Source organism: Nannospalax galili, unplaced genomic scaffold (assembly GCF_000622305.1).
Source record: "Nannospalax galili isolate Female #2095 unplaced genomic scaffold, S.galili_v1.0 scaffold207, whole genome shotgun sequence".
Taxonomy (NCBI): domain Eukaryota; kingdom Metazoa; phylum Chordata; class Mammalia; order Rodentia; family Spalacidae; genus Nannospalax; species Nannospalax galili.
In genome coordinates this window covers 6,454,977-6,470,166 of record NW_008358517.1, presented here as the reverse complement: position 1 = coordinate 6,470,166, position 15,190 = coordinate 6,454,977, and the positions used below count along the sequence as shown (strand labels likewise).

Genomic DNA, 15,190 nt, shown 5'->3' with positions numbered 1-15,190 from the left:
GGAGAGAGAGAGAGAGAGAGAGAGAGAGGAGAGAGAGAGCGCTCAGTCCAGGGTATTAATTAATGATGAATGCCACTCAGACATTTAAGCTTTAAGTCAGGAGCCCCAGGAAGCCAAGGGAAAGGTAGGAAGGGTCAATCATCTGCTGCGTAATGAGATGAAGGGTGAGAAGTGGGTGGGCTCTGAGCAGGTGGAGCTTTACTGACAACACTCCTCCCCTCTGCTTGGATAGACCCTGAGTAGCATTAAGATGAGAGTTACCCTAAATGTGTGTGCACATAAATTAAAGTCAGTATAGACTAGTGGTCGACAGGGTGAACTCTGGGGAAAGAGTGCAGTTTGCACATGGTTCCTTAACTTCCCTTGGCTGTGCACTTTAAATTTTCTGAAACTCTCTGTGTCTTTGTCTGTAAAAAAACAAAAAAAAAACAAAAAACAAAAAACCTGCTTCATGGGGTTACAAAGAGAATTAAAAGAGCTAAGATACATAATTTTATGTCACTTAATGATGGCCATATAATCTGAGACCTGCATCACTGGGGTTCCAGGTTCAGTGAGAGATCTTAATTCAAAGGATAAGATTAAGAGTGAAAGAGAAAGACCCGCAATCCTTGCTATCACACACATGTACACACATGTGCACATACAAGTAGTATACACACAAAATAAATAAAACCAAAAGAAAGAAAATGACTACGATGTCACTGAACAAGATAATTTCAAGGAACTACCACACCTGAAGTCCAAGGCTGACTAATATGCCTGTGCCCAGTACATGACCACTTATAGCTCTGACTAGCAGCAAGCGTCAATGGTCAAACCTGCAGACCACGCTCCCCTGAGGAATCTTCCAGTGCAGGAAGCCCTCTGTACTGTAGTCAACCTTATACTGGCCAAACTCTGCCACAGGATCAGTTTTCACCAAACCTTCCAATCCTACATGTGGGGAACGATGCTCAGCCAAGGTATTCATAGAATAGAAAACAATCTCTTCCACTCAAGATGAATCCTGCTAATTCAGGGAAAGCAATGACTAAACCTGTAAATGAATCTCTTTCATTAAATTATTTTTTTCATTTTTAAAAGATGTATGTTTATGTGTGTTTTGTCTGCATGTATATCAGTGCACCACAAGCTTGCTGGATGTCCACAGAGGCCAAACGAGGGCATCTGATCTCCTGGAACTGGAGATAAGCACAGTTGTGAGCTATCATGTCGGTGCTGGAAACAGAACCTAGGTCCTCTAGAAGAGCAGCAAGTGCTCGCAACTGCTGCGCCATCTCTCCTGCCCCCATTCACCACCTCCCTCACATCACCCTCCTAACTTCATGGCCTCTAAAAAACAGTAATTCACAAAATCAAATGTGTTATCTATATGCACACAAATGTGGGTCATTCACTGGAGCATGGGCAACCTACCAGTGGCTAACAGCCCCCCTCAAAGAAGAATGACTCATTCTCTGTCAACTGCCAAGGCCTCACTAGCTCCTCCCCAATCTATGCCAGAATTTTGTGCAGCTAACCATAGCTGCTGTGAGTTCACGTCATGCCCAGAAGACAGCACCTCACCGCACTCCTCCCCATCCTCTGGCTCTTATACTCTTTCTACCTCTGCTTCCATGATGTTCCTAGGCCTTGGCGGGAGAGTAGATACAGATGTCCTGTTCGGGGCTGAGCACTCACGGTCACTTATTCTCAGTATTTTAATATTATGAGTCTGCACTGACTGTTACAAAGAGCAGCTTCTCCAACAGACTGGGGTTGACAGCCTCCCAGGTCTATGGCTATACGCATACATATTTAGAAGGCAAGATCCAGGGAGTTGAGCAAAGATTAATAATTTAGGAAAGAGATTTATTTTATTTTATTTTAAGAGAAATTCTTGCCCAATGAAACACCCAATCTTCTATGGTATTGCTCAATAGTCCATGATACTAACTATGCCAACTCTATTTAAAACCACATTGAAATTTCCTGGTAGTCCCCTGCCAACAAAATCAACTTTTAAATCAATAATCTCCAAACACAGGGTTTCAAAAATATTCTCTGCTCTAAGAAGTCAGCAGTTTTCTTTACAAAGTAGAACATAATTCAAAATATAATTCAAAAACTAAAATCATAACAAAACATTTAAAAATTACTAAAAGGTGCTGTCTTGGACATAAATTTCATTGTCTTGGTGGAAATTCTGACAGCTTTCCAGGTGCATGCAAATAAATATTATTTATACTATCATGATTTGTTACAAGCTCCTAAAATAGTTCCCATGAGGGGAAAAATATTCCTAGATTATAACCAATTACAAATATTTTAATAACTCAAGTCAATTATCAAGTTTTTAGCTATTAGGACTAAGGGTAGTTACATATAGGGCAGAAAATAAATGGTAAATTTAGCAAATAAACTGAAAGAATAATCACGTCAATTGGAAAAGTGTAAAACTTAAAAATTGTCCCATGCAAACTCAGGCCAACAAAATCCAGCATAGAACTCAGGAAATGAACAGCAGACCTCGATCTTACCTGAAGAAATATTGGCAACTGGTTACTGCTAGGTGAGGAAGAGCTGATCTTCCTAAAACAAGGGTCTCTAGATAGGCTGACTAGACCTCAGTGGATGGACTTGCACTGGGGAACATCTGGGGACACTGACTTGACACAGTGGACCTTAACACAGATGACAGATTATAGGGGCTCCAGTCGGGGGGTTATGGGAGGGTGCCGGTGGGGATGATTCTTTGAGATATTCTGTATGAAATACACAAAAAGTCAATAAAAACAAATTTTTTTTAAAAAGTTAAAAATTGTGATAGATCATTTAAAAGTGCTGGGGAATGAGTTAGAACAGGTGAGCTGCCAACCAAGAGTAAACTAACTTTCGATTGCTTCTTGCCTTAGTTTTCCAGTTTCCATTTGCTACCTGCAATGCTCACTGGGTTGCTGGAAATACTGATCTTCAGACCACTTGGAACAATGAAGGCTGACACACAGTTCAGAAGTGGGGAAGACAGATATCTGTTCCATTGGGAAAACAATGAAAACTTTGGAAAAGAAAGAGGCTGTTGAGATACTGAAAAACTTAGCAACACCCAATCTTTTTAGAAATTTAGTCCACAGTAATTGCTTCCAGCCTCCTTCCAATTGGCAATCAAAAGGTAAGGAGCTACAGTGGAGTGATAATTTCAGGGATCTAACGGGTTTTCTGAACCAGATGGGGGTTACAGTGCTGCTTTGGTGGCCCTGAGTTTTGTCAACCTGCCCCATGGGGCAGCTGCAAGGACAGCGCTGCTTTTCCTGATGTCTCAGATGGGTCCTGGGTAATCCACAGAACCACCTCAAGGAAAGGGCTCCTCCTGCTCCCGTTAAGGCCTGTGATAGGGCATCTATGCAGTGTCCCAGAGCAGGCAAACCCTCATTCCATTCTTAGGTCATGGCATAGTTATGTTCTGGAAGTTCTAACAGAGATTCAACACGAAAAAGAATTGGCTTGCCACACTCATTAAAAATGAAATGCATGTCCTGTCAGTCCAACGCCCTGTGCTGGAAAGCTCAGGTCTTAAAAGGCTGCACTCACCAAAGCTGCTAGCTACTCATTGTCATGGGCAGACTAGTAAAAGTGCTTGGCTACCACCCCACAGAGCTGGCTGGGCTGTTAGAAAAACCAACTTTTGTACTGCTTTAAGCAAATGGGGGTGAGGGGGTAAGGTAAAGCAAGATGCCTGCCTCCTTTTTTCCTCCTCTGGGTGTGTGGTCCAGAGCTGATTTAGAAGTAAAGTAGTCAAGGATTATATTAAGAATTTGCTGCTGCATAACTTCAAGGGCAAATGGTAACATGTGCAGAGACCTTCCAAGACAGCCCAAATGTTCCTCTCTAAGGCTAACCTGTGCTGGGCCCCAGGGAAGAGCCAAACTGACCTCTAGGTCCTACTGAGCTCATGATAGGCACTATGCAAAGGAAGGCACTACCTTGGGCATAATGGCATCCTCTTCTGGGTCATTCGTCTACACAGAGAACACAGATCTGGTGATAGATATGGGGGAGCAAAGGCAGAGCCGGGCCCCTGGTCCTAGGTGCACTCTACCTCCTCGCTCTTGTCTGAAAGCTCTTTCCAATTGCCTCAGGGCTAGTAGCAGGAAGGAATTAAGAAAATCAAACAGATCCATAGTGGGGATTATGTGCAGGCACTCTGACAGGCACTCACTCCATGTAGCCCTGGCCTGTGTTCAGAATGTGCTCACCTTCAATGAAACTCATAGGCACCTGTAAAGAATGAGGCAGACTAAAAGGATCTTTTATAACATATGAAAGAAGGATTAATGAAGTGGTTAGCACCATGTCACTACTGTTAGCCTGTGGGGCATAGATAAGAATTCTGCTGTCTGGACAACTTATCTACATTCTTAACCTTAGCCTCCACATCTGTGAAATGGAGATAATCACAGGACCCCCTCACAGGGGAAAGCATCCAAGTCAAGCTACAGTCCGGGGTAACAGTCTTCCACAACCTGTGGTTTGATTACTGCTGGCTACACTATAGGGGAACATGTACAGAGACTTGGGAAAAAGGGGCTTTGTTACGCTGGGAAGGGGGAGAAAAGCTCATCGTGGTGTGTACAGTTAAGGCTAAAAAGTGAAACCCTGTCTCAGAAAATTGGTTTGATTACTGCTGGCTACACTATAGGGGAACATGTACAGAGACTTGGAAAAAAGGGATTTTGTTACGCTGGGAAGGGGGAGAAAAGCTCATCCTGGTGTGTACAGTTAAGGCTAAAAAGTGAAACCCTGTCTCAGAAAAAAAAGATGTATGGTCTTGGGCAAGTTAATTCACCCTTTCTTCATATGGATTCAGGATGGTAAGAGAGGCTGTTTCACAGAAGATGAGAGAGGATTAGTAAATTGATATACATAAGCCCCTCGGTGCACTTACACCACACTCAGGGCTACCTACCTGCAACTACCTGACAAACAAAGCACTGTTCTCAGACAGCCAAAGTCGGAAAGAAAAGGTTTTAAGTCCTGATACAGATGAATCAAGCAGGATTCAGCATCACTTCCGATCCCAGTGCAATTATTTTCATTTGTAGGGATACACTGTTTAACAAGGTTTTTTAAAATCCGGATTTGAACAGAGCTTGTTAAATTTTACAGGGCTTCCACATATATTTTTAACTCTGTGGAGACCAATGTTGCCAGCAGAGATGAGTACTGCACCTCTGGTTAGTCATTAGAATAATTTGTGTCTTGGCAGAGTTGTGTCCTATTGCAAAGGAAACCCTTTGAAAACCCTGACACTCCACACCCACAGCCAGCTTGCTGGACGCCAAAATGCTTCCGGTCCAGCGTTACTGACTTCATCATTTTTACAGCAGAGCCATTAAGCCTTGCAGGCATCTTGGTGTGTTAGGTGGTCAAAGGGGCACAGGTCCAATACTCTCCCTTAACTGGTACCTGGTCATGACTTCTGCATATTTTTGGCTGCTAAGGTTCTGGCAGATGCCTTTCCTGGCTATGAATTATTTTCCTGTTTGTCTTTCTGCTTAACCAAACACCTTCTTTGTCTCCAGCCAGGATCATATTCAGGGATAGTTCTCTCCAGCTTCAGAAAATCATGCCATATCTCTTGGACTCCAGAGCCACACTCTTCCCAAGGACAGGTTAGAAACAGGAAAGGGCTGTGGTGGCAACTGAAAATCACAAGACCAGGCCCAGAGCATCACGCAGAGGATCACAGAGGGACAGAGAGGGGAGAGGCCACAACACAACCAACCAGTCTCTGAGGGGCTTTTGCCCAATTCCCAAAGGGTTGTTCCACGTAAGGCAGCTAAACCTTTGCACTTGCAATTTTTTACATCCTGACTTGAATCATCGGCTTTCAATCCGAGGGATCAGTTCAAAAACATACAGGCTGATTCCTCATTTCTGGCAGGAAAGACTTTTATTTTTATCCTTAATGTCAAGAGTAGTTAAGTCAAGTAAAAAGAATGCCAGCATAGATAAATTAACTTTATAACATGGCACAAACCCATCCCCACATGATTCTTAGTGTCTTACATGTCATTTTCTTCATTGATTTTGTGTGTATATGTGTGGGCAGTGTTATACATGCTTGCATATGTGGAGCACATGTATGTGTAGGCATGTGGAGGACTGAAGTTACTGTCCTCAGTGATACTCTACTTCATCAAGGCATGGTTCCTTGCTATGTGGGACAGCGTCAGTTGTCAACTAGATGCACCTGGGAAGGGGGAATCACAACTGTGGGATTTTCTCTACTGGATTGGCCTGTGGGCATGTCTTGGAGGCATTTTCTTGATTGTTGAGTGATGTGGGAGGGTCCAGCCCACTGTGCATGGTGCCATCCCTAGGCAGGTGGTCCTGGGTTGTATAAGGAAGCAGGCTAAACACAGGCCACAGGGGCAACCCAGTAAGCAGCGTTCCTCCGTGGTCTCTGCTTCAGCTCCTGCCTCCAGGTTTCTGCCTCGAGTTCCTGCCTTGGCTTCCCTCAGTGATGGACCGTGAGCTGTAAAATGTAATAAATGTCTTCCTCCAAGTTGAGTTTGGTCAGAGTGTTTTCTCACAGCAATGGAGAAGCAATCTGGGACACATGCTGAACCTTGAGCTCACCGATTCCAGCTAGTCTAGGTAGCCAGCTTGCCCTGGGCATCCCCTATATCTGTGTCTTGAGCATTGGGATTACAGCCCAGCTTTTACATGGTTCTGGAGATCCAAACTCCAGTCCTTAGGTTTGCACATTTATCCCCTGAGACATCTCCCCAGACCCTCCTACTTGGTCTTCTTAAAGAAAGATCTATTAGTGGTTCTGCCAAGACCAGGTATCTAGCCTCATATATTACAGTTTTATCAGAAAAGAACAAAACCCAGATTCTTTTGTTTTAAAAAGGAGTTTTGTTTGCAATGCTGGCTAAATTTGCTCAGGCTTCAAACTCGTATTACATTCATGCTTAGAATGAGATGACAGGAGTCAAGCCCTGGATTTCTTTCTTCCTAGAAGAAACTCCAGGGCACCAGGAAACAGTGAAGGTTGTGGCTCTCGCTTCTCCATGCTCAGGGTCAACATTCTAATTCTGCACCATAAATACGAATGTCATGGGTGTCAGTGGGACCTGGCACTTAGCTTGATCTGGGAAGGAATGCAGAAACACACGAGCGTTCAGAGGCAGGGCAGTCTGCACTTGCAAAGCGCTATCTGTCTAACCAACAGCAGGTCAAAGCATAGAAAATGGCCAGTATGTGATTGGACCTTATAACCACCCAGGCTGACCTCTATGGACAGCAGAGAACTTGTCTGAGAATAAGCAAGGGAGGAGATGAGAAGTTCTTCATGTTTTAAATCGAGGGCTCTTGCTGTGTGTATGATGGGGAGGGCATGTACTCCTCACCACACCACATCATCACACCAGGCTGCTCATGGTGACATCCCATACTTCTGAGGTTCATCTGGTGGACGGTCTAGTGAAGGCCAGGAATTGCCACAGCATTTGGGGTTCTCGGGATTGACCCCAGGGCCTTGTACATGCTAGGCAAGTACTCTACCACTGAGCCATATGCTTTACAAGCCCAACCATGTAGCATTTAAAAACAGTAGTTTGTATTTCCTCTTTCTATATCCAACATATAGATTTTAAAGTATGAATGTTCTATTCGTGCTGCAGGGTGTGACTCCCCGCTACTCTCCATTTTGGGTGAGGATGGACACACTTTAAGAAAGCTGCTGCTACAATTTTCTGAACTGGTTGTTTGTTATCTGTAACAGGTGATCTAGGGATTTGCTGAGTTACTCATGTGAAGAAAAGCAAATGTTTATAAATCTGCCATTTAAGATTATTTGTAGAAATGACAAGCAATTTGACTTAGCAAGCACTGCGTTTTTAAGTTACCTGTTTCACATTTCTACTGGCTTTCATGATGCACAGATAGCCTCATTCACTGTCAGTCCAACAAAAGGTTCTAGCACTTACAAATACGCAAGGTGCATCCTGGAAGGTGAGTCCAAGGACAGCTACAGAATGACTGGGAAAATGAGATTTCCGAGCAAAGCCACAGAAAGCTCACAGCTGTTTGACGTTGGTATGCCATTTGGCTTCTTATAATTTGATAGACTAATACCCTAATAGTGATTGCTTGTCTTTCACCTCCACATCTGGAGCTGATCCACAGGTTTTGAGGGGAGATACACCTAACCAGTGCGCATGGGGACAGCAATTGTCACTAAGGGGCAGACAAGGCATTTCAGTCATTGGGTAGATTCCAGCAGATAAAATAGTTTCAGGGCTACAGAACTGGGGTACCATATATGTGTGTGTGTGTGTGTGTGTGTGTGTGTGTGTGTGTGTATTTTTTTTAAAGAAAAAAACTGATGTTTTCTCAATTTGTACAGAAAGGGCTCCTAGAAAAGCAATGACTACAGGAATAAAAGTATGTGATGATACTTTTCTTTTTCAATTTTCTTTTTAAATCATAGTACAGCATAGATGTAACATCTACCACTTTCCAATGTAAAATCCAGTGGCATTAAGTATATTTGTGAAGGCCCGAGCCATCATCCCTCTCCAGAACTTATTTCTCCTTGCAAAACTGAAACTCGGTACCCATTACACACTAATGTCTCCTTACCTGCGTCCCTTAGCGCCTGCCACCATCAGTCTACTCTGTCTCTGTAAATTTGACTATGGTGAATACCATACATGAATGAAACGATGCAACGTTTGTCTTTCTATGACTGGCTTATTCTCTTACTGTAATACCTTTTTAAAAATATATTTTTAAAATAAATTTATTCATTTATCTTTGTGTATGAGTGTTATGCCTGCATGTATGTAAGTGCACCCATGTCGTGTAATGCCCCACAGAAGAGGGCATCCTAACCCCTGGAGTTGGAGTGAAAGACAACTGTTAGCCACCATGTGGTGCTGGAATTTGAACCCAGGTCTTCTGCAAGAGCAGCCAGTGCTCTTAACCACTGAGCCATCTCTCCAGCCCTCTTTCAGTATATTATCTTCAAGGGTCATTTATGTTGTAATATTTGGCAATATATGATCATTTAACCCCTACAATTGTAGTATCAGGTATTGATTTCAGAGCTTGAGCAGGTATGTCCAATGTGTCACTTGAGGGCTGGCTGCATGCAGCTAAGGGGGACATCTATGAATGTGGCCCAACACAAAAACTGCAAAGTGACTTAAAATATAAGATTTTAATTTAGCCATTTTTCTAAGTTGATTATGCAGTTCTCGAGGGTGAACTGTCACAATGTCAAAAGGCTGAACAAGCCTGCAAGAGTTAGCATTAAGAAAGATAAAAAGGATTAGTACTTTGCAAACGTGTAATAAACTCCGAGAAATCTCTATCCCCAGAAGATAATAAAGGCTAAACAAACAAGTTCTTTCACTAAAATTAGATGAATTCCTAGGAAACAGATCCATACGAGACTATTTGCTGTGAGGAAACTGAAAACAGCATTCTAGCCTGCTTTGAGGTCAAGATGGTAAACAGCTAATTAGTGTCTGTTGTACAATGCTGTGCTCACCTGAGAGCTGCCTGGTCACCGGGTGTGGCTTCCTACTGGGCTGAGGGCCTTGCCAATCATGTCCACACCTGCTGGGCTTGGAGACTGCCTAGGTGTTTCAGGCTAGAGGAACCACATCAAAGGCTCAGCTCACTGGCAGTTCTGAAGGCCAAACACAGAGACAGTGACCATGCAGTACCCCAAAGAGTTCAGCCTGGAGGGTGAGGCAACTCTGCAATGACTATGGAGTCCTAGGTTGATCAGTCTTGGCTAGCTAACATGCTCAGGCCTACAAGACATAAACCCCCCTCTACAGTCTTCCTCAGGGACTGGCTGTGTTTCAAGCTGCAAAAGACTTGGGAATAGAAAGGATCTGGTCATTCAGGCCTGTAGAGTCAAAGGCCTCTGTTTAAAGAACCCTGAGGAAATTTATCCCAGATAAACTTCATGGGCTGAGCTTGGAGCAGAATAAGCCTGCGGGGGCAGGGATTACCAGCTTTCTTCTTGAGCCCAGTGTCTAAATGATAAACTCAGAGGGGTCTTTTCTATCTTCCACCTGCTTGTGATCCTGGAAAGAACATAATGTCACTTGTGGATGATGGTGACCATCCCCTTCCTTGCTCAGTAAAAGCACCCAGAGCAGAATGTTCTGAACAGGCAGAACCCACAAGGACTCCTAGAGAGAAAACCTTTTCTACCCTGGCATGGCCTACCTCCGGCATCCTCAGTTCCATGGTTTGCTGGCGGCCAGCAGACTGATTTGAGAGCTTCGGGGTAACCCCCAGCCTTGAGCTAAGCTGTACCAAGATACCCTGAAGTGATGGAGACTGCCTGCAGCTCTGCAGGGGACAGTTTATCTCTGGGCCAGCTTGGCTCCCTCTTAAAAGGAGCCTCTGCAGAGCCTTTGGGGTTTCTCTTTGATATGATTTACCAGACTCTTACCGGGAGCATCCTCTCCCAGATAACTCAGGGGAAGGCCAAAGAGGAATGAGTGTTACAGGAACAGAAGCAAAGAACCAGATAGAGAATCAGAAGACAGCCTGAGCAAACAGAGATGTCTCCAACTGCCCTGTCCACACACCCCTCCTTACTTCCTCAAGGAATCCTGGCCCGGCCAGTGGCTTATTCTCCATGTGAGAGAGGACAGGGAGGACAGGAAAGATTATATGAGAAGTAGTAACAGAGGTGTGGTGACAACCTGGGAGGTGAGCCCAGAGGATCAAGGGTTTAAGACCATCTTTGGTTACATAGTGAATTTGAGACTAGCCTGGGCTACATAAGATTAGAACTCTCCAGCAAGGAGAGTTCGAGGGTTAAACTAATGAAATCACAGCTTCAAAGGCACAAGGTACAGGTTTTATATACGAGGAATGTAAACGTGATCATGAACTATTTCAGACACACAAATATGAACTTTTGGAATGGATACAATGGTCTATTTTTCTTTCGTCTTAAAAGACACAGACGAGTGTGCTTGCATCATCCACAAGGTCTTCCCTGGAGTCCAGGTGACTTTCACAGTACAGCATAGCAGAAACTTGGCTGCAGAGAGGAACAAGTTTGTTACTGGGTGACACGATCTGTCTCACTTGGCAAAGCATCCTTTGTCTTAGTATCCCTGAAGTCAGGGTAGCCCAAAGCCTTTTTAAAACTTAAATCCCCCTGACTGGCAACCTCAGGTTAACTCTAACTCATCACCTTTCCAATAGCCCATTATTCCTCTACACAATAAGCAAATGGGCTTGCTCATTCTCAAAAAGCATAATTATGCTCCACTACCCAGGTTTCTCTGACCTTTTGACTGAGGTGAGTTTATTGCAACATACAGTATTTCAGTGCTTTCCCCCAATTTCTTGGCTACCAGCTCAAAAGCAAAGTTCCATTCAGAAGTCTGTCACATCAAAGAAAGATGCTAAGACATTATTGTTCTATCTAAATTGCAGCCTCTTGGTGCTGCTGACTGCCTCACTTTGCAAAGCTTTCGTGGTGGCTGTTTAGAGCTTGGTAGTGTCTTGGGTACATCACAGAAATCCAGAAAAACAGCAGAGCTCAAAGGGAGCTTTCTATTTTCTCTATCCAATTGCAAACAGGAGCAGTCCCATGTAGACACAGGTGGTAGTTTAAAGACATTCTCCTGTGCTGTCTGTCTCTGCCTTTCTCTTTCAGTCAAGAGGACCTTACTGATTCAGGAAGTTTGTTGGTGCATTCCTTAGACTTTACGAATCTGGAAGCTGTCCCAGTCTTTTATCCCCTTTTTTTCTTTGTACAAAACAAGCAGAACTGTTTCTGGGAACATCTTCCAGGAAAGACTGCAGTCCATAGTGTTTGGCATCAATTTTCTCCTTAAAAATACTTCCTTCAGGAGGAGAAATTTCTTGCCAACCTATTACATTATCAACTTCTTCGTACAATTCTATTCCTGTTTACCTAAGGAAGTGGGCAAGGCGGGGAAAGGAGAATGAAAGCCAGTCCATAAAGAAAGCCCTTTTTCTACAACTGAACTTTCAATGACTTTAGTAAACTATCTGACCATTTAGCATCCAGATTAAAGGTGTTGATAGAAATACATCTTCCAGAGACTCCCCAGCTTTGTTCTCTTGGTAAAGAACAAAAATGAGTATTGTTCTACCTCTTTATTTAATTAGCAAATGTGTTAAGAGTTTTGTTCAGATGAGGAGAGGAGTGTGGAGATGTTCTCTCCCGTCTATACTGTGCTTGAAACCCCACTACCTAGATACAAAGCTGGCACTGCTGGCTAAAGTAGGTTTGGTTTGTGTTAAACATGGAGAAGGGACATGAAGTGAAGACAGTGTAAGCGAAACAAGCTTGTTAGGGCTGCGTGTCCAGGACAAGCCACCATGGGGTTATCATGAGATTTTAGTCCCCTTGCCCTTCCTACAATGTCGCACAAGCTTGCAGGGCTCCTGAGGCCCTGTATAAGTCAGTCTGGCTCCAGGCTGTGCAGCTCAACATGCATGGGAAGGGGAGTGCTGGTGCTCCCACCAGGTTCCAGTCCACTGAAGTATCAAGGCAGAGCCCAGCTGGGTTCTTCCCACAGTGTATCCGAGGAATGTCTGTCTTTTCACTACAGTACTGTCAGGGGCCATAGGTGCAAGGTGACCAGGAGATATCCAACTTGTTATGGCATGCCAAGAATGACCAATTTCCATGCAATGCTGCAACCTATGTCTTTAGAAAACCCTACACAGCTTCTCACCAAGACCTTCTCGAAAAACTATTGCTTTGATGCAATGGAATTCTAACCTCTGAATCTTTCAGTAAATCATGTTTAAAGCAGAATGTCAGACTTTGAGGAAGGTGGTTACAATTTTAAAAGTTTAAAGACCATTAATCAAATGTCTAAGAATACTATTCCCGGTTGAGCATATTGGTATGTGCCTGTAATTCCAGCACCTAGATACAGAGGCAGGAAGATTAGGAGTTTAAGGTCAGCCTCAGTCTTAGTTATATAGCAAGTTTGAGGCTAGCCTGGGCTACATGATCCTGTCTCTCAAAAAGCAAATATTCCCATAAGTCAAGTATGTTAGATAGCATTTCTAACTGTGCTTGAATTCCTATGTAGGCAGTGCCCTGACTCTGCACAGAGCAGTGGGAGGCACTGCATTTACTACACATGCTCACAGACCACAGCCAGGAGAGTTCAAACTATGACCCAAGGACCCTGGGCTCACTGATTAATCAGTTTTATGTGATCTTTACTGACTCAGATTTTAAAAGGATTTTTTTTCCTTTCTTCCCCCCCTCCCCCCTCCCCGGTGTTAGAAGCTGAATATAGGTACTTACAGACTTTGCCACTCGGTCATACCCTAGTCTTTCAATTATTTCTTATGTGGGCAAAGGGATGGTAGTTCAAAGGTAAACAGTAAGGCCCAGATAGTCAAATCGTTATCATCTTGGGCCATTTCTACCAGAGACCTGTCACCAACACCAATACCTTAAGAGAAAGCACACACACCTGATACTGAGTAAGATTGACTGCTAAGAATGAAGTCCAGCCTGTGGTTTTCTGGCTATCATCTTATGGGTTGCCTTATGAAGCGAAGGGGGGACAGAGAGGAAGCCAATTATCCACTGAAAGCAGAGTCCCCCTCCACACTGGGGAAAGGAGAGAGGTGAGCCCCTAACTGAAGGAGTAGGTGGCCAGTAAGGAAACGGTGGAGTTGATAAGAAAAGAAGGGGCTGCACCTGGCTCTGACAGAGTCTCCTTTGTAGTGGAGGCCAGTGCTGCGGTGCTCTGATATCAGCTGCAGAAGGAACTACCCTGAGATCCTTAGGGACCTGCCTTGTACAGGAAAGCCAAGAAGCACACAGGGCTAGGAAGGGAACAAAGCGATCAAGAAGGCAGAGCATCAAGGGCTTCCTGGGTCCTCCCATGATCCAGCAGAATGCAAAGCTGTTCCTTCAGATCCCAACATCTGCTGGGAGCACGCAGCTGAATGACAAACTGCTGCCCAGGCGGCCAGAGCACGAGCCCTGGCAGAGGAAGAGTCTGCTTATTTTGGAGGCTGCCTCTCTGACAGTTTTAGGATAAAGAGAGTCTCCTACTCAATATGGGAGGAACGTACCCTTTCAAAACAACCACTGCTCATTCTGAGACGCTAGGAAAATAACACGAGAAAACCCAAAAAGGACTTTTAATTTGTTTTTTAGGTTTATCATTGTGTTCTGGGAAGAAGAAAACTTGTCATTACTGTACATTTTTGCAGTAAGCAGAAATAGTTACCTGGAAGAGAACCATATTAGGAAGGGGTGAGTTATAAATTATTTGAATCTGTTGAAAGATCACTGACCGTGTTTATTCCCTCTTCCTTCTGTCTCTCTATCACCTAAGAAACAAAAGGCCAGGTCACAAATTTCAGAACCCTCAAAAAGGGGAAAGAGGAAGAAAAATGCTTTCATGTCTTGGTGTTGTCTACCCCATGGGGAAAACAGCAGCACATATGTGAAAAGGTTATTTCTCACAGGGGAAACCACAGTAACATGCAACTGTGTGGAACTGTAAGGCTGGCCTGCTGTCCTCTCTCCCCAGAGGGGTTACAGCTTCTGTTTAGAAGCCTCACTATCCCCTCCATAGCAAATCCATGCTTGACTTTCTAAGGTTTTCAGTTTTTTTCCCTTAAAAAGAACATAAAAACAAAACTGAACTCCATCCCAAGCTTAACATAATCTAGTCTATTTCAACCAGCCTGTAACCTGTAAATATTTTATTTTACTTCAGGCTAATGACAACCTCAAATACGAGAAAAGCATCAAAATGCTGCCAAGGTTGTACAAGCAATGATTGATTGCCTCTGAAAGGAAACATTTTGGTTTTAACAAAGTAGGAATCATGGTTATGGGGTGAAGGGGAAAGCTTCTGTTTACAAAGCAGAGCTGTGTTTTTGAACATACAACACTGATTTTGGTCCCTTTCCCTCAAGACTTGTACCTGCACCCTCATAGCTAAGAGACTGGTGTACATTCTTGTCTGTCAGATCTGTGCACAGTGAGTTCCAGATATATCTCTCCTTTATGACCTCATTTGGAGTTGGGGGAGGGAGAGCACTCTCATTCAATTTTGACCACATTCTCTCCCTTTGTGCAATGGTGATAAAACAGCCAGAATGCTTCACCAAAAGGTTTTTTCCCCTATAGTTAACCACA

At 43.8% G+C, this 15,190-nt stretch overlaps 1 protein-coding gene and 1 long non-coding RNA gene across 2 annotated transcripts in view; one reads left to right on the top strand and one right to left on the bottom strand.

Moving 5' to 3' along the window:
* LOC115068197 overlaps window positions 1-6,497 on the top strand; it is a 14,468-nt gene extending 7,971 nt beyond the window's left edge. The window contains exons 3-4 of the long non-coding RNA XR_003847574.1: window positions 2,898-3,154; window positions 6,458-6,497. This is a non-coding gene — a long non-coding RNA (uncharacterized LOC115068197). The remainder of the gene's footprint in view (window positions 1-2,897; window positions 3,155-6,457) is intronic.
* The window catches only part of Ankh (ANKH inorganic pyrophosphate transport regulator), a 146,677-nt gene that overhangs the window by 112,907 nt on the left and 18,580 nt on the right, over window positions 1-15,190 (bottom strand). The gene's annotated exons all lie outside the window — the stretch shown is intronic.